Source organism: Bubalus kerabau, chromosome 14, assembly GCF_029407905.1.
Source record: "Bubalus kerabau isolate K-KA32 ecotype Philippines breed swamp buffalo chromosome 14, PCC_UOA_SB_1v2, whole genome shotgun sequence".
In the NCBI taxonomy this organism is placed as follows: domain Eukaryota; kingdom Metazoa; phylum Chordata; class Mammalia; order Artiodactyla; family Bovidae; genus Bubalus; species Bubalus kerabau.
In genome coordinates, this window is record NC_073637.1 from 36,315,012 (window position 1) to 36,338,692 (window position 23,681).

The 23,681-nt window shown below is 39.4% G+C and overlaps 1 long non-coding RNA gene across 2 annotated transcripts in view; it reads right to left on the reverse strand.

Annotated features, from left to right (window-relative positions):
• Window positions 1-1,516: 1,516 nt before the first annotated feature.
• The window catches only part of LOC129627230 (uncharacterized), a 64,406-nt gene continuing 42,241 nt past the window's right edge, over window positions 1,517-23,681 (reverse strand). For both annotated transcript variants that reach the window (XR_008702495.1, XR_008702494.1), the window contains one exon: window positions 1,517-1,768. This is a non-coding gene — a long non-coding RNA (uncharacterized LOC129627230). The remainder of the gene's footprint in view (window positions 1,769-23,681) is intronic.

Here is a 23,681-nt window from a genome sequence, read left to right on the forward strand (position 1 = left end):
TGTAATTTCAGGGGACTTCCCTGGTGGTCCAACGGTTAAGGCTCCGTGCTTCAATGCTGGGGGTGTGGATTTGATCACTGGTTGGGGAACTAAGTATACCACAGGCCACATGGTACAGCCAAAATATAAAAATAATAAATGTATATTCATAATTAAAAAGAACAAACAACAGGGAAAAAAAAGAAAAACCTCTGTATTTCTTACTCCTTGAAGAAGCTTATATGAGCCTCTTACTACTCTTACCGCCTGGAGCTTTTTCCTTTGTGCCAGCGTTGCTATTGCACACTTGTGGGATGAAGGGAAAGGCCAGAGTCCATTCAAAAGTCCAGGCCAAACGGTGATTTCCCTGGACAAGTTTCTCTGTTCAGACATAATAGGATTACACATTCTCTGTGAAAAAGCTACAGACGGATCACCCCAGTCAGCAGATCACCCTGCACTGAAACGGTGTAAAACCACTTTAACGCTTACTTCAAATATTATTACGTATGTCAAAGTATTTGAAAGATCAACCAAATAAACTGTTCCTAAGAAATGTTTCCAATAGAATACTTCTTGAGTCCTGTTGCTTCTCTTAAGTCACAGGGAATTGAATTCAGTTACAGAAATATAAAGGTAAGAGTGAAAACCTGCATTCTTAGCTAACTACATTTATAGACGCCTCTAGCTACGACATGGCCTTCCCTGGTGGCTCAGCTGGAAAAGAATCTGCCTGTAATTCGCGAGACCTGGGTTTGATCCCTGTGTTGGGATGATCCCCTGGAGAAGGGAAAGGCTACCCACTCCAGTGTTCTGGCCTGCAGTACTTCGTGGACTGAGTATTCCATGGGGTTGCAAAAGAGTCGGACACGACTGAGCGACTTTCACTAGCTAGCTAGCTACGATGCTATTTCTCAATCCTCTTAGGCATAGAGAAATACTAAAGTAGATTTCTGCTTTACATGGCAGAGAATGTGTGGATTTTATAAACATGGCAAGATTCCAAATTTGACAGTATGTATCTATATAATGGGGCTTCCCTAGAGGCTCAGATGGTGAAGAATCTGCCTGTAAAGCAGGACACCTGGGTTCAATCCATTCATCAAGTCATCAGTCATTTCTCTTACTCTGCATGAGCTCTGCATGAGATGCTGTGTAAGACCTCGTTGGACAAGGGGAGGCTGATGGGAAACTCAGATCTCGGGCTGGTGTGACAAGGAAGTCCAGAGTATTGTAAGCACAGGTGTACTCTCGAGTCAGGAGGGAAAATAACACCTCTCCTGGAGGACTGCTGTGCAACAGAAAAAGAGCAGTGTGTATAAGGCATTTAACCCAAACTTGACACATTCATAAAGGATTAGTAGGTATTAGCTGCTGTAAAGAAGGTAGCAGAGTTATAGAATATTTGGGGAGCATCTCAGAAGAGTATGTAGCTCAGTCTGAAAGTGTGGGACAAAGAAAGAGAGAGAAAAAACAGGAGAGAGAAAATACTAAGAAGATGTACTTTATTATTTTTTTCTGGCTGCGTTGGGTCTTTGATGCTGTGTGGGGTCTTTGACGCTGTGTGAGGAATATTCTCGAGTTGTGAGAAGGGGCTGCTCTCTAGTTGTGGTGTGCAGGCTTCTTGTTGCAGTGGCTTCTCTTGTTGCAGAGTGCAGGCTTTGGGAACACGGGTTTAGTAGTTGTGGCTTGAGGGCTCTAGAGCGCAGGCTCAGTAGTTGTGGCACATGGGCTTAGTTGCTCCGTGGCATGTGCGATCCTCCTGGACTAGGGATCGAACTGGTGTCCCCTGCATTACAAGGCAGAGTCTTAACCATTGGACCACCAGGGAAGTGCCAAGAAGATGTAACTTTAAAAGCTAGCTGCAGGACATCCCTGGTTCGATCCCTGGTCAGGGAGCTAAGATCGCATATACCTCACAGCCAAAAACCCCAAAACGTAAAACAGAAGCAATATTATAATAAAATCAATAAAGACTTTAAAGATGGTCCACATTAAAAAAAAATCTTATAGTTTCTAAAAGTGCATTAAATTTATAAACAATATGCAGAGTACATCATGAGAAATGCTGGGCTGTAAGAAGCACAAGCTGGAATCAAGATTGCCAGGAGAAATATCAATAACCTCAGATATGCAGATGACACCACCCTTATGGTAGAAAGTGAAGAGGAACTCAAAAGCCTCTTGATGAAAGTGAAAGAAGAGAGTAACAAAGTTGGCTTAAAGCTCAACATTCAGAAAACAAAGATCATGGCATCTGGTCCCATCACTTCATGGGAAATAGATGGGGAAACAGTGGAAACAGTGCCAGACTTTATTTTTGGGGGCTCCAAATTCACTGCAGATGGTGACTGCAGCCATGAAATTAAAAGACGCTTACTCCTTGGAACAAAGTTATAACCAACCTAGATAGCATATTCAAAAGCAGAGACATGACTTTGCCAACAAAGGTCCATCTAGTCAAGGCTATGGTTTTTCCAGTAGTCATGTATGGATGTGAGAGTTGGACTGTGAAGAAAGCTGAGCACCAAAGAATTGATACTTTTGAACTGTGGTGTTGGAGAAGACTCTTAAGAGTCCCTTGAGCTGCAAGAAGATCCAACTAGTCCATTCTAAAGATCAGTCCTGCATGTTCTTTGGAAGGAATGATGCTAAAGCTGAAACTCCAATACTTTGGCCACCTCATGCGAAGAGTTGACTCATTGGAAAAGACTCTGATGCTGGGAGGGATTGGGGGCAGGAGGAGAAGGGGATGAGAGAGGATGAGATGGCTGGATGGCATCACTGACTCGATGGACGTGAGTTTGAGTGAACTCCGGGGGTTGGTGATGGACAGGGAGGCCCGGCGTGCTGCAATTCATGGGGTCGCAAAGAGTCGGACATGACTGAGCGACTGAACTGAACTGAACTGAGTTAAAGCAGGGACCCACCACTTACTACACTAAGTGAAAGGAACCAGGGCTTCCCCACTTTTGTGCCCTAGTGGACATTTTAGACAGGACAATTCTTTGTTGTGGGGACTGTGCTGTATATTGTAAAATGTTTAGCAGCCTCCCTCAATTCTACCCACAAGATACCAGCTCAACTTCCTGGTTGTGACAACAAAAATGAATCCAGTCATTGCCAAATATTGCCTGGGTGTCAAAATTGCGCCCAAGATAATTTCATTGTTTACTTATAAAGTTTTGTAAGCTATAAAGCTGCAAATGGAAAAATTATGACTGATAGAGAACCCACTTAAATATTTTCCTATATTGATTGCTACTAAAATGTATTGTGATGATAACTATCAAATGAACATGTCTAGAGATGGGTTTTTTCCTCATTTCCATTTGCCAGTCACAACAGGCTCTGAGACAGAATCCAGGAAAATGGCCCAGATTTGATGTGGGCACCACTTACTCAGGGAAGTGAGAGCCATTCTACTTCCTCAATACCTCTATTAACTTAAGCTGTCTTGGCAGAAACTTTAAAACAGGGGGTTTTAGTCATCAAGGCCACCGGCCTCAGCATTATTGACTCTTGTTCCCTAACATCTCTCCCTGGCATATTGACACAAAGTTTTGGAGTGCTGATCCCTGTCTTTTATCCTCTTCCCTGAACTTGCTGGGAAACTGCAAAAAGCAAAGGTGACCCGGAGGCTCCTGGGAGATTTTTTTGTTTACCTACTGGTATAATTCCACCTTGTCTTTAATTTTTAATTTCATATTGGAGTACAGTTAATAAACAAAGTTGTGATAGCTTCAGGAGGACAGCAGAGCGACTCAGCAATATATACCCGTATATCCATTCCCTGCAAACTCCCCTCCTGTGCAGACTGCCACTTAACACTAAGCAGAGCTCCCTGTGCAATACAGTAGGGCCTTGTTGGTTATCCATTTTAAATATAGCAGTGTGAACATGTCCATCCCAAACTCCCTCCCCTCCCCTTCCCTTCTTGCCACCAAAAGTTCATTGTCTAAGTTCTCACAATACTTCTGATGACTCAAAAAATTTAAGTAATAAACCATGATTAACTGGAACTTAACTGTTTAACAAAAACCTAAAGTATTTATTTTTATCATTTTTTTAAAAAAAGAATAAAGGACATCAATAAAGGACAAATAAAGAGGCATGTTTATATTTGAAAAAAAATTTTTTTAATGAAACTTTCAGTATAAGAACCAGGTATAAGATAATGAGTTGAGAACATCCTTAATCACTATTTATTAATGAGCAGATTGATTTCTCTTCCACTACATAAAGGATCAAAGTATTCTTTCTCTTTAGATGACTTATACCATTTTAAATTCCAAAATGGTATTGAGAATTTTGCTTACAAATCATATATGCAATACAAGCATATATATGGAGGAATGGCCCTCTCTTTTATTATAAGCCCCATACTGTACACTGGAGAAGGCAATGGCACCCCACTGCAGTACTCTTGCCTGGAAAATCCCAGGGAAGGGGGAGCCTGGTAGTCTGCAGTCCACGTGGTCGCTAAGAATCGGACACGACTGAGTGGCTTCACTTTCACTTTTCACTTTCATGCATTGGAGAAGGAAATGGCAACCCACTCCAGTGTTCTTGCCTGGAGAATCCCAGGGATGGGGGAGGCGGTGGGCTGCTGTCTATGAGGCTGCACAGAGTCGGACATGAGTAAAGCGACTTAGCAGCAGCAGCAGCATACTGTACACATTTTTTACAAATTGTATTTTTTACTTAACAATATAATGTGGAGGGCATCCGTGGTGGTCCAGTGGTTAAGAATCTGCCTATCAATTCAGGGGACATGGGTTCAATCCCTGGTTCAGGAAGATCCCACATGCCTTGGGGCAACTAAGCCTGTGCACAACTACTGAAGCTTGGGCCCCAGAGCCTGTACTCCACAACAAGAGAAGCCACCACAATGGAAATCCCCTTCACTGCAACCAGAGAGTAGCCCCCGCTTGCCACAAAGTGAGAAGGTCTGCACAGAGCAACGAAGACCTAGAGAAGTATAAATTAACTAGTTTTTAAAAAACAATGTAACGTGGAGACAATTCTACATCTGTTCGTGGTGCTGTAACTCAGTCTTTTAAACAGGTGCATAGAATTCGACTGCATGAACATAGCATGACTGATTTCACTAGCTCCTTATTTACAGACCTGTGGGCTATTTCCAGTATTTTGTTACTAAAAGTATTGTAATGAATATACATACGTATAGTCTTTTTGATTCTTAACAGAAATTCCTAGAATTAAAGTTGCTGGGTCAAAGTATGTTTGCATTTAAACTTTTTTTTTTTTTTAACATTAACAGATTATCTCCCATAGAGCTAGTCCAATTTATATTCTCACACTGTTTGAGAGTGATTCCTTCCCCATTTCTCTGATGGGTTAAAAAATATCTCAGTGATTTAAAATTTGCTTTTCTTTAACTCCAGGTGAAGATGAGTGTATTTTTCTGTGTTTAAGCAACAGGTATGTCTTTCTCTGTGAACAACTTTTTCACATCTTGAAGGATAGGTTTCTTCTTCTGCCCTTCTCATCCTTTCTCCCTTCCTCACTTATTTCTTTGTCTTTCCTTTCTACGAACTCTTAAAAATTAGCTTTTTTTTTTTTATCATATCTACTTCAAATATTTTTTCTAAGTTTGGTTTTCCTTTTCAACTTTGCTCATGGTAATTTTTCACATGAGTGAGCAAGTCCGACTCTTTGCACTGTCCGTGGCCTGGAGCCTACCACACTCCTCCACCCATGGGATTCTCCAGGCAAGAGTACCGGAGTGGGTTGCCATTTTCTTCTCCAGAGGATCTTCCTAACCCAGGGATTGAACCCGGGTCTTCCGCATTGTAGGTAGACGCTTTACCGTCTGAGCTAATTTATGTAGTCAAATGTATTCCCTTTTTTCTCTATGGCTTTTGGTGGGTTTAGAGAACCACCCTTACTTTGAGATCGGATAGAAAAAAATCATTCCATGTTTTCTTCTAGTACTATCTTACTTTTCATCTTTAAATCTTTGAGCTAGCTGGATTTTGGTTTTGAATAAGAGCGAGGTAGGAATCCAAGCTTTATTTTTTTTCCCACGTGGTTAGCCAAGTGTCTCAACACCATTTATTGTCCTTCCAAATGGAACTATAACCTTTATCTTACACTAGACATTCATATTTAAGATTATCTCAGAAGTCTTAATTCTTTTCCAGTTATTTCTATCTTTCACCAACTATTTATAACACATTTTAGTATACTCTTTTTATATATTAATATTTTATTTTATGTATTTATCAATATCCCCTTTTAACTAGATTTTATATATATTCCTTAAGATACAGAAAAAAAAAGTACTGATGTTAGGTACAAGTATTCTTATAGTGGGAAAATTTTGACACATATTATTTCGAGTATCCCAACTTAAATCATTCAGTGTTCAGGTAGTTTCTTATCTTTCAGACTCTGAACATGATTTAACTCTTAACATTCAGTGTATCTTTGTTTATCATCTCATGTGTCACCTCCAGAGCTTGACACAAAAGTCAGCTTACTGATTACAATGGGAGACCAACTGTGATGAGACCAAGTGTGACAGAGATCTCAATAATGAGTATAAGGAGACAGAAGCCAATCTGTCACCAAGGGAGATGCAGTGATGAAATTTTGGTGGAAAGTGGCCATGAGAGAGGCCCAATCCTCTAAGCGTGTAATCCTCTAAGCATGTCAATTATGGGAACCACAGGAACAAAGTTGTCAGGTAATGCAAAGGGTTGTTTGATTGTATCAGAAGAAAAAATACAAACCTGACAAACTGGATCCTATATCCCAGTCAAACTCAATAGAGCAAGGAGTACCAGGCCCTCAGGCAAGTACTGGACTTGAGTTCATTACACGATCCAAGGCATTCTTAACAAAAGCAAAAGCTAGTTACATTCAAGTAAGGCTGCTATAAAACCACAAATGTTTGTCATGAATTTTTGTCCTCTTCCCAAAAGAGCCCTACTCAGTCAGGAATGCTGCCCACTGTTCCCACGAGTTTTGAGAGGCCTCTGTAGATCAGGATACTGTGTAGAATCTGCTGGAAATCTATGTGGATGACTCTGGAAATTCTGGAGCAAGTCCATGCCTCCTGAAACCATTCCCTATGAACATATGAATCTATGAACCATATGAACATATGAGAGAGTTCCAGACTTGCTACGAGGCTCATGAATTGCTCGTGACAAGCAGGGGACATGCCAGGGTCCATTTCTGAGTGTGCTAGCATCAAATGGACTCCAGATCTACCACTTGCTAGCCATGGTATGATGGAGTCAAGTGAAGTGAAGCCAAGTCGCTCAGTTGTGTCTGACTCTTTGCAACTGTTATGATGAGTAGTTACCTAATTTCTGTAAGCCCCAGTTTCCGTTTTTTGGAAACAGGTTTTACAAAATCCAGTTATATCTCCTAGGGTTGTTGTGAGGATTAAATTAACAAGGACAATCATGTGCTTAAACTTGACCTGGCACATGTTAATAGTACCTCCTCAATAAATGTTTAGGGTTGTTTTTGCTATGATCATAATTACTGCAACCATTTTGTTTAAAGAGCAGGATTCCATAGGACACAAGTAGAACACAACTATTTCTTTCCCCTACTGCCTGTTCAGACCCATTCCATAGGCCTAGCCTTCCTCTGCCCCTTGGGGGAAGTTTACAGTAAGCTCTAGGATGCCATTGTCACCCTCAAGTACTATGACGTTATCTGTTATGCATGCATAGTCACAGAATAGTCATATTTCAGTTTCATGAATAAAGCAGTTTGGATATGAAGGATGAAGTTTAACTTCAGTTGAATTGCTATCCCTTTCTAGACCAGAGCTAATGGCTAGTTTGGTTTCTCCCAGTGAAGTACTGACAGATAATGAGTAGACACAGATCTGGTTAATAGATAGCTGTGTTCAGTATTACCGCACATCCCAGAAATTTATTCCAGCTTTATGGATCCTGAACAATAGTGTGGGTTTCCCTGAACAACAGTGAGGGTGAAGAGTTCTCCTTTACATTTCTCTCCTATTAAAGGGAAGTATGGTTCATTGGCAATTTCGACGGTTCTTTTAAATGATCTCTAATAATAATGTATTGAGGGCTTCCCTGCTGGCCCAGTAGTAGAGATTCTGCCTTCCAATGCAGGAGAAACAGGTTCTATCCCTGAGCTGGGAAGATTCCACATGCCACAGAGCAACCAAGTCTGTAAGCCACAACTATAGAGCCTGTGCTCTAGAGCCAGGGAGCCTCAACTACAGAAGCCCGCATGGCCTAGAGCCCATGGTCTGCAAAAAGAGAAGCCACTGCAATGGGAAGCCGGTGTACCACAACTAAGAGTAGCCCCTGCTGGCTGTAACTACAGGAAAGCCAACACAGCAGCAAAGACCCAGTACAGCCATAAAAAAAATAAATTAAAAAAATTTTTAATGTATTGATTTCATAAAAGTTAAAAAAAAAAAAGGAAGGTTGCCTTGGATCAGGATTTACAAACACTTCAGTTTGGCCTGATGAGCAGGAACTTGGAAAGAGCAAGTTTGTTTACTAAGAAGAGATATATAGATTCTGTCAGTGAGTTAATTATAGCACAAACAGATCAATCACCTTATGGTGGAGCTCCAGGGTAAAGAGCAGGGACACTCGTCCTCAGATGATTATATTCCTTTGTCCTGAGCACATCCCACCCAGTGTGGCTGATTGTCCTCTTGGCTTTCTGTGTCTTCATAATCAATTGTTGTAACTAATATAACTTGAGCATGCTTCTATGTTTGGCATTCAAAAAAATTAATACAATCTTATTGTTCTCCAGTAACAGTGATCTAATCTTTCTCATTTCTGATAGTTATGCCTTTTGGTTCTGTTTCTTGCCTAAAGGCATTAGCCAGAAATCCCAGAATTTTGGTAAATAATATTGATAATAGCTAGAATTCTTTTCTTGATATAAATGTAATGCCTCTGAAGCATTTTTGGTATGCTCTGTCCCTTTGAGTCTCTGATAAAAGTTAACTAGGAAAATGCACAGATCTATAAAAAAAGTTTTAACAGTTTTAGGAGGTGCAAGGACCGTGGACTACATGGAGAGTTTGTGAGTTTCATTAAGTATGAAGCTGGCTATGGCTTAAAAATTTTTTTTACAATATTAGTATTCTTTTTTTTTAACATTTTACTTTTTTTTTTTTTTGGCAATTTCATGAGGCTTGTGGTATCTTAGCTCTCTAATCAAGAACTGAACATGGGCCAACACAGATTGGTCCAGGTTCGAATCTGGGAAAAAAGATTCCTAAACACTGGACCACCAAGGAATTCCCAATAAAGATTCTTTATAGTGCTAATTTAGAAATAAGAAAAAACAAATTTTATCAATTGTTTTTTATCATCAATCAATATATTCATATATTTTTTAGTCTTGCATTGCTGAATTATATTAATATGCTTATCAATATCAAACCATCCTTGCATTTCCAGGATAAATTTTAGTAGGATTTGATATATGATATTTTTAATAGTCTGTCAGATTTAATTTACATTAATAATCACTATATTAATGATTAGGCATTTGCATTTCTAAAAGGATTACAGTGCACGTTAGAAATATTTTCAAATAAAGAGAATTGTAAGAGAAATTATTTGTTGGTTAAACCTCAGTAGGCATGAAAATGCTATCAATAAAAGCATCTCCTTTGTAAGCATTCTGGTAAGTGCTAAAGAATACAGAAGTTTAGAAAATTAGAGAGCTAAAAAGAACAGCAGACCAAATCCACTCATTTTACACTTTAGGAATGCAGTTGACCAGAGAGGTTGTTAACTTGATCAGAGAGGTTGTTAAGTTAAGGCAGCTGATCAGAGAGGTTGACTTGTACAAGATCACACAGCCTAACAGTGGCAGCATTGACTGTACAAATAAGTTGTAATAAGAAAGTTGTCAAGGCTGAAAGAGAAAATTATCTGAAAAACTTACCTTATTTCCAGTGGAACATAAATTCTAAGGGAGAATGAAAAGATTGACCAAGATTTGTTTCTGAAACAGTGAAGGTTTCACGAAGAAATGATGTAAGCATTTTAATAAATTAAAGACATGACTGTCATCGTTAAGGGATTCAAAATATTATGGGGCTTGATATACCCTTATCTTTCAGTTCCAACTCTCTCACTTTCTCTGTATGTATACTTGGACAGTTCTCCCCAACGCACACCAGGGAAGCCTTCCTGCCAAGAATGGGCTAAGTACATTACCAACAGGGATAAAAGAAACACAGAACAAATGAAAGAGACTTTGAGGACAGATATTTCAGAAAGTCTCTAAGTTTTAGAACTATCTGGAACTATACCCACACATATGAAGGGCCCAGGCAAAGCAGGGGCTTCTCTTGCTTGCTGTGTGTGCAAGTTCAGGTAGATTGTCTTTTAAGGTCTCAAACAGGGTCCTATGAAACCTGATCAGCTTTATGCTGAAGCTATTCACCCACTTCCCTTCCTTTCACCTCATCAGCACAGAGTCAGCAGGAGCCTTGCGGAGCTGCCCAACACACGGTGCCCAGGCAGCGCTTGACCTCACGTGTGGCCAAGGGCTGACTTTTGAGGACTGCAACAACAGGACTGCAACATCTGCTTTGCTTGGATAAGCCAGTGAGAAACTCAGCCAAACTGACTGTTTGGTGTCACATAGCAGAACAATCAGGAGATGACTGATTTTTTTTTTTCTCCTAGCCGCTGTGTTGACACGACCTCAGATTCTAATCTAATGGTACATTTTATTGAAGGCTTGCTACAAAGAGCACACTTTAAATTTTTTTCAACCATTAAGAGGCTGCTATATTTACTATTTATTTGAATCTCCAAACACTCTACAGCAGATAGAACAGTTAATATTATCCTAATTTAATAAAAGATAGATTTGGTTAATTCACTCCAAGTCTCATAGCTTTTTTTTTTTTTTTTTCTGTCTTTCCTCCTTTTTTTTTGTTTTGTTTTGTTTATTCATATCTTTTAAGTGGTGGAGCTAGACCTGACTTTAACTGTCTGTCTCTCTCAGTATGCCACACTGTCCCAGCTTCATTAGCATTTATTTTCTAAAAATGTATACTATATGGAGAGAAAGTTGTACTTGTTAGAGTTTTGCAGTTTCTTTCTTTCTTTCTTTTTTGGCTGGACTACACGGCTTTTGGGATCTTTGTTCCTTGACCAGGAATCGAACCTGAACGCTTGGCAGTGAAAGCACCGAGTCCTAACCTCTGGAACACCAGTGAGTTTCCAGGGTTTTACAGTTTTAAATACTTGCAAATATTTGGAATGCTTACAGAAGCATTCAATAAATAGATGCTATGTAGGTTGTAAATACATTTCGTTGAGGAAATTTACTTACATAATATTTGGAGGAACACTGAAGAGAATTGAAATCTATTTTTTAAAATAATTTAATGGATATAAGGAGTGTCTTTGTGGGGCTTACCTGGTGGCTCAGATGGTAAAAAATCTGTCTGCAATGCAGGAGACTCGGGCTTGATCCCTGGCTCAGGAAGATCCCCTGGAGAAGGGCATGGGAACCCACCCCAGTATTTTTGCCAGAAGAATCCCATGGATAGAGGATCCTGGAGGGCTACAGTTCATGAGGTCACAGAGAGTCGGACACTACTGAGCGACTAACACACACACACGGAGTGTCTGTAGAAATACTAATATGATAAAACAAAACCTAATCGCTCAGAATTTAGGACATTTAAAAAAGTTTTTTTCATTGTGGGAATTTAAAAATGTACACAGAAGAAGAGAGAAGAGTATAATGAACCCATCTTCCCACTTCAGCCATTATCAACATATGGCCAATCATTTATCACCATCCTGTATGTCCCTTACATCCCTTCCTTGGATTATTTTAAGTAAATCTCAGACATTATATCATTTCATCCATGATATTTCACTGTGTATGTCTCAAAGATAAGGAGTTGTTGTTTTTTTTGTTGTTGTTGTTGTTGTTTTTTTGCCACATCCCAAGACATGTGGGAACTTAGTTCCCTGAACAGGGATCAAACCTGTGTCCCTCTTGCACTGGAAGGCAGAATCCTAACCACTGGACTGCTAGGGAAGTCCCAGTAGCCTTTTTCTTAAATCACAATATTAGTGCACATTTTAAAAGTGAACAGTAATTTCTTAATATCATCTAGTATCCAGTTTGTGCTCAAATGTTTCTGATTTTCTCCAAAATGCCCTTTATGGTTGGTTTGTTCAAATCAGCATACAAACAAGATTCATACATCAAATTTGCCTAGTATATCTTTAAATCTCCTTTAATCTAAGTTCTGTCAAGAAAAATATTGAAATAACTGCCCCTGGAAGAATTCTCTGGCATTTGAGGAAGTAATTTCATTTATATATACAATACTTGATTTATTCTAAGGCAGGGTTAATTATGGGCTTTCCAGGTGGCTCAGTGGTAAAGAATTTGCCTGCCAATGCAGGAGACTCAGGAGATGTGGGTTCAATTCCTGTGTCGGGAAGATTCCCTGGAGAAAAGAATGGCAACTGACTCCAGTATTCTTGCCAGGGAAAATCCATGCACAGAGGAGCATGACAGGCTGCAGTCCATGGGGCCATAAAGAGTCAGACATGACTAAACATTCACACACACACACACAGGGTTAATTGTAAGATGCATTATTATTTTATGTAGCACCAAGAAATTTAAAATGCTGACAAATGTCAGCAATTGTAAATATATTCCAATTTCAGAGAAATAAAAATGGGGGAAATATGTCTTAAAATCAGTAAAATATGGCAGTTGCAACACAGAAAACTCACATGCTATTTTCATATTCAAATGGAATGTGGGAAAGGCATATGGGATGTGGAAAAAGTCCCTTAGATGGGAATGATTCACTTCTATTCCAGAGCAGATGAAGAATGAAGAGTGACACCATCCCTTGTTTCATGGCTAATCCTTGTGAACTCCTTTCTCCTCTGTGTGCTTTGACTTCAAGTTTGACATAGAACTTGAACTTCTTAGAATGTTTATACCATATTTAATGTACTCAGGACTTTAACTTGTTACACAAATTATAGTCTCTGAGAAATGCTTACTCTTTTGATTACTTTGACTTTAGGATGTTAGGTGGGGCTTCCGAGGTGGTGCTAGGGGTAAAGAATCCACCTGCCAGTGCAGGAGACACAGGACACATGAGTTCAATCCCTGGCTTGGAAAGATCCTCTGGAGAAGGAAATGGCAGTGCCTGGAGAATCCCATGGGCAGAGGAACCTGGCAGGCTACAATCAATGGGGCTGCAAACAATCAGACATGACTGAGTAACCAAGTACAAAATGTTAGGTGAGCCCAATTTGAAAAATACATATTCATAATGCCAAAGGCTTTGACTGTGTGGATGACAATAAACCATGGAAAATTCTGAAAGAGATTGGAACACCAGACTACCTGATCTGCCTCTTGAAAAATCTGTATGCAGGTCAGGAAGCAACAGTTAGAATGGTACATGGAACAACAGACTGGTTCCAAATAGGAAAAGGAGTACATCAAGGCTTTATATTGTCACCCTGCTTATTTAACTTGTATGCAGAGTACATCATGAGAAATGCCAGGCTGAATGAAGCACAAGCTGAAATCAAGATTGCCGGGAGAAATATCAATAGTCTCAGATATGCAGATGACACCACCCTTATGGCAGAAAGTGAAGAAGAACTAAAGAGCCTCTTGATGAAGGTGAAAGTGGAGAGTAAAAAAGTTGGCTTAAAGCTCAACATTCAGAAAACTAAGAACATGACACCTGGTCCTATCACTTCATGGCAAATAGATGGGGAAACAGTAGAAACAGTGTCAGACTTTATTTTTGGAGGCTCCAAAATCACTGCAGAGGGTGATTGCAGCTATGAAATTAAAAGACGCTTACTCCTTGGAAGGCAAGTTATGATCAACCTAGACAGCATTTAAAAAGCAGAAACATTACTTTGCCAACAAAGGTCCATCAAGTCAAGGCTATGGTTTTTCCAGTAGTCATGTATGGATGTGAGAGTTGGACTATAAAGAAAGCTGAGCGCCAAAGAATTGATGCTTTTGAATTGTGATGTTGGAGAAGACTCTTGAGAGTTCCTTGAACTGCAAGGAGATCCAACCAGTCTATCCTAAAGCAAATCAGTCCTGAGTGTTCATTGGAAGGACTGATGTTGAAGCTGAAACTCCAATACTTTGGCCACCTGATGCAAAGAGCTGACTCATTTGAAAAGACCCTGTTGTTAGGAAAGATTGAAGACAGAAGGAGAAGGGGACGACAGAGAATGAGATGGTTGGATGGCATCACCGACTCAATGGACATGAGTTTGGGTAAACTCCGGGAGTTGGTGATGGACAGGGAGGCCTGGCGTGCTGCAGTCCATGGGGTTGTAGAGAGTCGGACATGACTGAGCGACTGAACTGAACTGAATGCCACATAATGTTCTAGAAAAGCATCTACTTCTGCCTCATCGACTACACTAAAGCCTGATTGTGTGGATCAGAACAACTTTTGGAAAATCCTTAAAGAGATGGGAGTACCAGACCGCCAAGATGCAACAGTTAGAATGGAACATGGAACAATGGGCTGGTTCCAAATTGAGAAAGGAATACCACAAAGCTGTTATCTTGCCACCCTGTTTATTTAACTTCTATGGAGAAGGCAATGGCAACCCACTCCAGTACTCTTGCCTGGAAAATCCCATGGACAGAGGAGCTTGGTAGGCTGCTGTCTATGGGGTCGCATAGAGTCCGACACGACTGAGCGACTTCACTTTCACTTTTCACTTTTCATGCATTGGAGAAGGAAATGGCAACCCTTCAGTGTTCTTGCCTGGAGAATCCCAGGGAGGGCGGAGCCTGGTGGGCTGCCGTCTATGGAGTTGCACAGAGTCGGACACGACTGAAGCGCCTTAGCAGCAGTTAGCATGCAGAGTGCATCATGCGAAATGCTGAGCTGGATGAATCACAAGCTGGAATCAAGATTGTGGGGAGAAATATCAACAACCTCAGATATACAGATATACCAGTTTAATGGTAGAAAGTGAAAAGGAACTAAAGAGCCTCTTGATGAGGGTGAAAGAAGAGAGTGAAAAAGCTGCCTTGAAACTCAACATTATAAAAACAAAGATCACGGCATCTGGTCCTGGTCAAATGTCACTCTGGCCTTCAAAATGCTGTGCAGGGTGCAATTGCAGAGATAGTTTCTTCTTGATTTGTGCCATCGTAGATGTATGCTTAATGGGCAATAATATTCTTTACATCGGCTGGGTGACAAAGGAGGAAAACTGGCCAAATTAGCCTGAAACATGGTAGTTTTGGGTTTTACATCTTATCGATATTGACGTCACAGATTAGTTCCCGATAAGATGAGTGTCCACTTCAAAGACTTTGGGCTTCAACCTGTTCCCTTCTTGTTAACAGAAGCCTTTTGATAAGCAAAGGTTAGGAGCGTAAGAGGGGTATAATTGTAGCACAGGTCCCAGTACCGATGAAAACACGCTCTAAACTTTTTTGCCTCAGGTCACTGACAGTTTCTGAAAGGCAGAAGACTTTGATTTCTCCCTGGAGAGATTCCAACTCAGGGCTGAAGAATTTTGCTTCTAGCTATCTGTGCTTATGAGAAGAATCTGAGTTGTTTATTTACCAAATCTATAGTTGCCCAAAGGCAGTGTACTCCTAGGGGCTCTCAGAAACCTGGGATACAGAAGTTTTTTAAAAAGTAGAAATGTACTACCTAATTCTTTGTGGTATATGTGCCCTCTGAGATATGAAATAGACTTGTTTTAGAATTAGCTTTCTAAGGATCCAGGAAGTTCTAACATGGAAAATGTAAAATCAGGGTTTCCGGTAAAGCTGCAATTTACATTTGCTCTCCTATTTCTGCCTTGATTTTTAAAAAATTTTAATTAGCGTACATTATTGTACATAACTGAGCGACTAAACAAGAACAACAGATAGTTGATCTACAATGTTGTATTAATTTCTGCTATACAGCAAAATGAATCTGTTATACATATACATATATTCACTCTTTTTTAGATTCTTTTCCCATGCAGGTCATTACAGAGTGTTGAGTAGAGTTCCCTGTGCTATACTGTAGGTCCTTTTTAGTTATCTTGCCTTGATTAGTGAAAGGAATAAAATCTTTCAATTTTGTCATAAGGATTTGACAGCAGATTATTGATCAGCTTCCCCTATCGACAATTTAAGTTTCAATGATAGTGTATTTGAAATGTATTTGGAATGCTGCTCCAAACTTACCTATTTTTCATAAGTTACAAGAAAGACTTAACTGTAGTTTGCTATTTTCACTAGCCTGGTATCCTGAGAATTTACACTAGCTACTCTGAGGTTGAACCTTGCCTCTCAACAATTCTCACAACAAAAAGTGAGAATTATTGGTTAAGGGGAAAGAAAAGTAATGCATATAAAGTTCCATGAAAACATGAAACTTAGGAACATTAGAAAATTGAATTTATTTCCAGACACTCTGGAAATAAAGAAATGTAAAAAGGGAGAATTACTTATTCAGAAGCAGAAAGAGTATAGTAGTGGATATACTTGAAACTAAGACAAAATTGTAAATCAAATGAACTTCAATATAAAATAAAACTTAAAAAAAGAGCATAGTAGTGGATATATTTTCTTAGTTAAGTCAACAATAAATGCTCTTCTTTGTCACAGTAGTAAAATAAATTTCTGACTTATATTGTTAATTAAAAAAAAATTCAAATCCCATGTGTCTTTTTTTTCTCTTCCAGTGCTTGTAATGTCAGTCACCATTTCAACACAGTCCTCAAGAACTGTTTGAAGAACAACTAATTAAGTTTACATCCTCTGTTTGTTTCAAATTCTAAATTTTCATAGACCTGTAAACCTAGAAGGGAACTTCTTTTTCAGTAAATGTTTTATTGAAGTATTATATTTACAGAAAGGTTCAGCCAAATAATTTTATGTAAAGTGAACACACCCACATGACCACCACTCAGATTAAGAAATAGATTATAACCAACACCATAGGAAGCCCCTAGTACCCCCGATTAGTTATTCCTCACTCCAAAGCTAACCACTATTCTGACTTCTTTCATCATAGTTTTACCTGTTTCTGATCTTTGTAAAACTGCAGTTAGAAGTATCATTTTGAATCTGATTTTCACTCAACATTAATGTTTGTGAAAATCAGTCATAGTGTTGCAGGCTGTCCATCCTCATTATTGTATGTGGGTGTGCTGTGCTCAGTTGTGTCCAACTCTTTGCAACCTTATGGACTGTAGCCCACCAGGCTCCTGTGCCCATGGGATTCTCCAGGCAAGAATAATGGAGTGGGTTGCCATGCCCTCCTCCAGGGGATCTTCCTGACCCAGGGATTGAACCCATGTCTCCTACATCTTCTGCATCGCAGGCGATTCTGTACTCTGTGAGTCACCTGGAAGCCTCATTGTTGTGTAGTATTCCATTATATAAAAATAGCATAATATACATATTCATAATATATCTATCAAATATTGATGAACATTTGAATTGTTTTGAGTTTCGAGCTATTATGGAGAGTCCTGATAAGAATATTTTGTTTTTGATTTTTGGGACTTGTATGTGTAAGCTTCCCTTGGTTATACAGTGAAAAATGGAGGATTTAAGTCCACCTTCAGTAGATATTTTCAAACAGGTTTTCAAAGTTGTAGTACACATTAACACTTTTACCAGCAGTATATGAAAGTTCAATTTGCTTCACATTCTTGCCAACACTTTGTACTGTTAGTCTTGTTCATTTTAGGTATTTTGGTGGATGTGCAATGGTTTTAATTTGCACTTTGCTGGTGATTAATAAAACAAGTACCTTGTCACAGGTTTATTGATTGGGTATCCTTTTTATGGAATACCAGTTTTAATCTTTTGCCCATTGTTCTATCAAGTAGGCTGCTTTCTTCTATCAACTAGTAGGAATGCGTCACATATATTGGGTTGGCCAGTAAGTTCATTCAGGTTTTTCCATTTGTTCATTTGAGTTTTTCCTTAAGCTGTAACAGAAAAACCCAAATGAACTTTTCGGCCAGTTCAATAGATACAATTTTGGGGTTGAATATTTGTACTACAAATATCTTTTCCAACTTGCCTGTTTTCCTTTTCACTGTTTTAATGATACTGATAAACATACATTTTTATTTTAATATAGTCCAATTTTCAGATCTTCATCTTTATGATTTGTACTTTATGGTTTGTCCTATTTTAGAAAATTGTCACCTGTCTCAAACTCATGAAAATACTCTCATCTATCTTCTTTCTAGGAGTATTATTGTTTCATGTTTGGAATTAAAATTCTCTAATAGTAATCTTGTCTGAGGTGAGGGTTAAGATTCAATTTTCACTTTTTTTTCTTATATGGATATCAATTAACTGCATTATTTGAAAAGACCACTTCTTTCCTCATGATACCACACTCATTCTGTGTCTAAACTTTCTGTTCAGTTCCAATGGTCTGTTTGTCTATTTTTATAAGAATAACACACTAATCAATTATTACAGTTTTATAAGTTTATTAACTTTGTTCTTCTTCATAACTATCTTTGCTATTCTTGGCCCTTTGAATTTCCAAATAAATTTTAGAATCAGGTAGTAAATTTGCCTAAAAACCTGTTGGGGCTTAAATTGGATTTACATTTAATATCTTCAATCAATTTGGGAAGAACTACATCTTTACAACAGTGTCTTTCAATCTACAAATGTAGCACGTTCATTCTATGTATTTAGATTTTATTTATTTTTCTTTCAACATAGTTCTGTGATTTTTCTATGAAGGTGTTTTAATTTCATCAGAATATTCCCAGATAGCATGATTTTTAAAATACTAAGTGATATTTTTTATATTGCTATATAATCAACATATAACATTATACTCAGTCAGTTCAGTCGCTCAGTCATGTCTAACTCTTTGCAACTCCATGGACACAGCACGCCAGGCCTCCCTGTCCATCACCAACTCCCAGAGCTTACTCAAACTCATGTACATCAAGTCGGTGATGCCATCCAATCATCTCATCCTCTGTCGTCCGTCCCCTTCTCCTCCTGCCTTCAATCTTTCCCAGCATCAGGGTCTTTTCCAATGAGTCAGTTTTTCACATCAGGTGACCAAAGTTTGGAATTTTAGCTCCAGCCTCAGTCTTCCAATGTATATTCAGGACTGATTTCCTTCAGGATTGACTGGTTGGCTCTCCTTGCAGTCCAAGGGACTCTCAAGAGTCTTCTCCAACACCACAGTTCAAAAGCATCAATGCTTTGCTGCTCAGTTTTCTTTATAGTCCAACTCCATCCATACATGACTACTGGAAAAACCATGGCTTTGACTAGACAGACCTTTGTCAGCAAAGTGATGTCTCTGCTTTTTAATATGCTGTCTAGGTTCATAGCTTTTCTTTCAAGGAGCAAGTGTCTTTTAATTTCATGGCTGCAGTCACCATCTGCAGTGATTTTGGAGCCCAAGAAAGTAAAGTCTCGCACTATTTCCACTGTTTCCCCATCTATTTGCCATGAAGTGATTGGACCGGATGCCATGATATTAGTTTTCTGAATGTTGAGTTTTAACCCAAACTTTTCACTCTCCTCTTTCACTTTCATCAAGAGGTTCTTCAGTGCTTTTCACTTTCTGCCATAAGGGTGGTGTCATCTATGTATCTGAGGTTACTGATTATTTCTCCCGGCAATCTTGATTCCAGCTTGTGCTTCATCCAGCCCAGCGTTTCTCATGATGTACTCTGCATATAAATTAAATAAGCAGGGTGACAATATACAGCCTTGATGTACTCCTTTCCTGATTTGGAACCAGTCTGTTGTTCAATGTCCAGTTCTAACTGTTGCTTCTTGACCTGCATACAGATTTCTCAGGAGGCAGGTCAGGTGGTCTGGTATTCCCATATCTTTCAGAATTTTCCACAGATTGTTGTGATCTACACAGTCAAAGGCTTTGATGTAATCAATAAAGCAGAAGTAGATGTTTTTCTGTAATTCTCTCTCTTTTTCTATAATCCAATAGATGATGACGATATGATCTCTAGATCCTCTGCCTTTTCTAAATCCAACTTGAACATCCAGAAGTTCATGGTTCACGTACTGTTGAAGCCTCCCTTGGAGAATTGTGAGCATTACTTTGCTAGTGTGTGAGATGAGTGCAAATGTGCGGTAGTTTGAACATTCTTTGGCATTGCCCTTTGGGATTCGGATGAAAACTGACCTTTCCCAGTCCTGTGGCGACTGCTGAGTTTTCCAAATTTGCTGGGATACTGAGTGCAGCACTTTCACAGCATCATCTTTTAGGATTTTAAATAGTTCAATTGGAATTCCATTGCCTCCACTAGACCCACTTGACTTCGCCTTCCAGATGTCTGGTTCTAGGTGGGTGATCACATGAATATTTTCATGACCCAGATGACATATATTAATTTCCAGTTAATGGGATGATTCGATATTTGTGTACATTGCAAAATGATCACCACACTGAATACAGTTAATATGTATCACCATGCATATTAATATTTACAAATTTTTTTTCTTTTGATGAAAATTTTTAACTATGCAATGCAGTATTATCAACTATAATCACCACGTTGTACATCCTTATGATTTATTCATTTTATAATTGGAATTTTGTACATTTTGATCCCCTTCACTTATTTTTTTCACCGTCCCCCCACCACACCTCAGGCAAACACCACACCTTTTCTATATCCATGAGCTCATTTTTTTTTTTAATGCCACACAGAAGTGTGATCACATGGTATTTATCTTTTTCTGTGTGACTTGTTTCACTTAGTATAATGCCCTCGAGGTCCATCCATATTGTCACAAATGGCAAGATTTCTTTCTTTCTTATGGCCAAATATTGTTCTCTTGTATGTATGTAGATCATTCTCTTTCCTTTTCTTGGTGTGCTACACGGCATGTGGGATCTTAGTTCCCTGACCAGGTATCCCACCCTCCTGCAGTGGAAGTTTGGAGTCTTAACCACTGGACCACCAGAAAGTCCCAACATTTTCTTTACTTATTCATCCATCGATGGACATTTAGATTGTTTCTATGTCTTGGCTACTGTAAATAATGCTGTGATAGACATGGGGGGAATGCATATATTTTTTGAGTTAGTGTTTTCATTTTTCTTGAATAAATACTCAGAAGTAGAATTGCTGCATCATCTAGTAGCTCTAGTTGTACTTTTTTGAGGAATCTCCATACTGTTTTCCACACTGGCTGCACCAGTTTACATTCCACTAACAATGCACAAGTGTTTCCTTTTCTCCACATCCTTGCGAACACTTGTAATTTCTAAGTGATTTATATTTAATTGTTTTCATTATATATAAATAACACTGATATTTTATATTGATTTCGTGAATATAGTGATCTTGCTACATCCAGAGCAGATTCTCTCATATTTTTTCCATATGTAATCACATCATCAGTGAATAATGACAGTTTTATTTCTTCCTTTGTCATTCTTATAACATTTTTTTTTACTTATTACATTGGTACTGTAGTTCAGTGTTATTAAAAATAGTGATGATGAGCATCCATGTTTTTTTCTTGATTTCAGTGGTGAATACTTTTAGTATTTCACCATCAAGTGTAATGTTTATTGCATATTTTTATAGATTCTTTTTGTCAAATTAGGAACATATTCATCTATTTCTAGTTTTCTAGGTTTTTTTTTTTTTTTTTTTTTTTGCATGAATGGGCCTACAAGGAAACTTTTAATCTAGCTCCTTTATTCTGGTGCTTATGTGCTTAGTCGCTCAGTCATGTCTGACTCTGCATGGACTGTAGCTCACCAGGCTCCGCTGTCCATGGAATTCTCCAGGCAAGAATACTGGAGTGGGTTGCCATCTCCCCCTCCAGGGGATCTCCCCAACCCAGGGATCAAACCCAGGTCTACCACTGCAGGCAGATTCTTTACCATCTTAGCCACCAGGGAAGCCTCTATTCTTAGTGTGGAGTATATCCAAACTGCTCTGTAGTTTAGATTTAATATTAAGTGAAAGTGAAAGTGTTAGTCACTTAGCAGTGTCCGACTCTTTGTGACCCCATGGACTATAGCCCACCAGGCTCCTCTGACCATGAAATTCTCCAGGCAAGAATACTGGAGTGGGTAAACATTTCTTTCTCCAGGGGCTCTTCCTGACCCAGGAATTGAGCATAGGTCTCCTGCATTGCAGGCAGATTCTTCACCATTTCCTGGCAGTTCAATGATTAGGACTCCAGGCCTTCACTGCCAAGGACCAGGGGTATGATCCCTGGTCAGGAGAACTAAGATCCTACAAGCCTGTTAGCGCAGCCAAAGATACAAAACAAAACAAAAATCCCACAACCTTACATTTTAATAATTCATTCTTATTTATTTGGCTGCACCCAGTCTTAGTCGGGAGAAGGCAATGGCACCCCACTCCAGTACTCTTGCCTGGAAAATCCCACGGACACAGGAGCCTGGTAGGCTGCAGTCCATGGGGTCACTAAGAGTCAGACACAAATGAGTGACTTCACTTTCACTTTTCCCTTTCATGCATTGGAGAAGGAAATGGCAACCCACTCCAGTGTTCTTGCCTGGAGAATCCCAGGGATGGGGGAGCCTGGTGGGCAGCTGTCTATGGGGTAGCACAGAGTCGGACATGACTGAAGCGACCCAGCAGCAGCAGCAGCAGTCTTAGTCATGGCACAAGGGATATTCAGCTGCAGCATGAGAACTCTTAGTTATGGCATGTGGGATCTAGTTCCCTGATCAGGGATCAAACCCAGGCCCCTTGCATTGAGAGCTTAAATCTTGCCACTGGACCACTAGGGAAGTCTGTAATAATCAATTCTTATGGGCAGTATGATTTTCCCAGTAGTCATGTATGGATGTGAGTTAGACCATGAAGAAGGCTGAGCACTGAAGAATTCTCATAATTCTCCCACTGTGTTGTTGGAGAAGACTTTTGAAAGTCCCTTGGACTGCAAGGAGATCAAACCAGTCAATCCTAAAGGAAATTAACCCTGAATATTCACTCGAAGGACTGATGTTGAAACTGAAGCTTCAATACTTTGGCCGCCTGATGTGAAGAGCTGACTCACTGGATAAGAACTTGATGTTGGGAAAGATAGAAGGCAGGAGGAGAGGTGGTTCACAGAGGATGAGGTGGTTGGATGGCATCACAGATTCAATGGACATGAGTTTGAGCAAGCTTCAGGAGATGGTAAAGGACAGGGAAGTCTGGTGTGCTGCAGTAAATGGGGTCACAAACAATTGGACATGACTGAGCAACTGAACAACAGCAATCTGATATGTTTTACAATCGCCAGTCAGTTTACTGTGAAATGGGGACGATGATCATATTTATTTCAATTTGTTTTGGGGAGATGAAGTAAGTATATGTAAACTTTTAAAAAAGTGCCTGATAGACAGTGAGAATTTTATAAACATTAGTTATTATTACCTTTTTTTCTCCCCCCTTTTTGCATATGAAGAAAAAAAAGTTGACAAAGAGCGAGTGACAACAGGCTTGGTGCTGAAAACCAGTTATCTTCTTTCTTTGGCCATGCCACCTGGCTTGCAGGATCCTAGTTCCCTGATCAGGAATTGAATGGGCCCCAGTAATGAAAATGCCGAGTCCTAACCAAGGGGCCATCAGGGAATTCCCAGAAAACTAGCTATCTTGACTCTCATCTCTTGGCTTTTTCCCTTACATCATTTTCCTTCAGGAACAGAT